The sequence below is a fragment of the Pteropus vampyrus genome, unplaced genomic scaffold, assembly GCF_000151845.1.
Source record: "Pteropus vampyrus isolate Shadow unplaced genomic scaffold, Pvam_2.0 Scaffold25243, whole genome shotgun sequence".
NCBI lineage: Eukaryota > Metazoa > Chordata > Mammalia > Chiroptera > Pteropodidae > Pteropus > Pteropus vampyrus.
In genome coordinates this window covers 1-1,945 of record NW_011914024.1, presented here as the reverse complement: position 1 = coordinate 1,945, position 1,945 = coordinate 1, and the positions used below count along the sequence as shown (strand labels likewise).

Genomic DNA, 1,945 nt, shown 5'->3' with positions numbered 1-1,945 from the left:
CCTCTCTGTTTGCTAAGGCTTGATCTTTTGGGATCTCAAATGAATGTCCTAGGTATTTGAAGAGATACTTGAAATCTCCACTTTGGTTGTTGATTCCCTGCCCTGTGTGACCTCTGGGAATGTTTTGGCTTACTGCTTCCCAGTAATTGTTCTTTCCCCAGCAGTTGCTGATTTTTGCATGTCTTTGTCCAGTGTCATCCTATGCATGTGCAGATTGGTATTCATTCAAAGACTCAAGGGGACTCCTCGCGCATTTCTGGATTTTCTTCTCGGTGTAGCTCCTTCCTCAACTCTGTGAGTCGGCAAGATTCCGTTAGGTTCTTCATGGGGCTCACCTGGTCTGTTTCCATTCTCTCGGGACTCCGTCCTATGCTGCCTGTTCAACGTCTGCAGACAGTTTTTCATATATGTTGTCTGTTTATTCTAGTTCATAGTGGGAGGGCAAGTTCTGTAACAGTTACTCCTGAATGGGGAGACATCCCTGACTTTTTGCTTGTTTGTTTTGATTTTCTTTTTAACCAAATCTGCTGCAATTTTTGCATTAAGGGCTTATATGTCCTATTAAAACATGGTCTTTGTTGTCTTAATCTTCAGTGTAAACTTTCCCTTTAGCATCCTGTTAACATTGATTAGAAACAAACTTTTACCCAAAGAGGGCATTTTCCACCTGTACTAGGAACAAAGAAGAAATGCAATCATTTATATCTATATATGTGTGTGTATGTGTGTACATATATGTATTTTTTTTTTTTAACGCCTACAACACCTGGTATTCCTAGGTGGTCTCCCAACGAAGTACTAACCAGGTCCGACCCTGCTTAGCTTCCAAGGTTAGATGCGATCGGACACATGCAGGGTCTCATGGCTGTAGACTTATATGTAATTTTTATACATACATATATGTATATGTATATATCTCATTTGTTTGCTTTTCATTTTAGGAAAGTATGGGGATTCTTTGTTTATTTTATGTCTCAGTTTTTTGTTAATATATCTAGCATGTTAACAGGAAATGATAAACAGAATTTTATAACTATTTTGTTTTAATTTTAAGTCTTCTTTCTTACGAGTTTGTAGTTGCTCTTATGTAGTGTAGTCATACAGACCTGGATTCAAATTCTGGGACTATGATTTACTAGGTGTATAAATGAGGACTAGTTGCTTAGCCTGATCTGAGCCTCAGTTTTCTCATCTGTAATGTGGGCATAACAATGTTATATTAAATGATAATAAGAACTTCTAGTAACAGAACTTCTAACAGCAGTGTTTTAAACAAGGTGGAAATTTATTTCATCTACCTCTTCATACAAGAGGATCCCGGCAGTGCAGGAGTGGTATGGCAGCCCCACAGTATGTTGTGGACCCAGATTACTTTGCTTTCCGGTCCACTATTCTTAGCTCATGGATTCTATCCATAAGATTACATCATGATCCAAGATGCCTATTGGAATTTCACTCATCATGTCTGTTTCCCAGGCAGCAGGAAGGAGTAGGTGGGAAAGGCAAAAGGGACATGTCTTCCTTTTAAAGAAACTTTTTTATAACACACAGTTATTCGGTTTAAATCTTACTGGTCATAACTTAGTCACATGGTCATACCTAGCTTTAAAGGAAGCTGGGGAATGTAGTCTTGCTGGATGTTATGAAGAAAGAAGAGAGAGGGGACTGTTAGGTTGGCTAAGAGTAGCTGTCACTAATGTCTTCCAAATCAATTCCAAATCAATTGACAATTTATTCAAGAGTCAGCAGGTGGAGACCAAAATATATCTGTAAAACTGACAAAACCAATGTTTGAGAAGAGGGCTTATATCTACAGTCAAGCGTGTTTCTTAATTTTGAACCCTAGAATGAAACCAACTTACCCATCCAGTTACGAAAGCACTGGACCAGGTAGAGCCTGCCCCTTTTAAATTTGTGGCAAGAAGGATCGAAGTAAATGTTTGCT

At 38.7% G+C, this 1,945-nt stretch overlaps 1 pseudogene; it reads right to left on the bottom strand.

Annotated features, from left to right (window-relative positions):
- Positions 1 to 754: 754 nt before the first annotated feature.
- LOC111735386 lies at positions 755 to 873 on the bottom strand (annotated as a pseudogene).
- Positions 874 to 1,945: the final 1,072 nt, after the last annotated feature.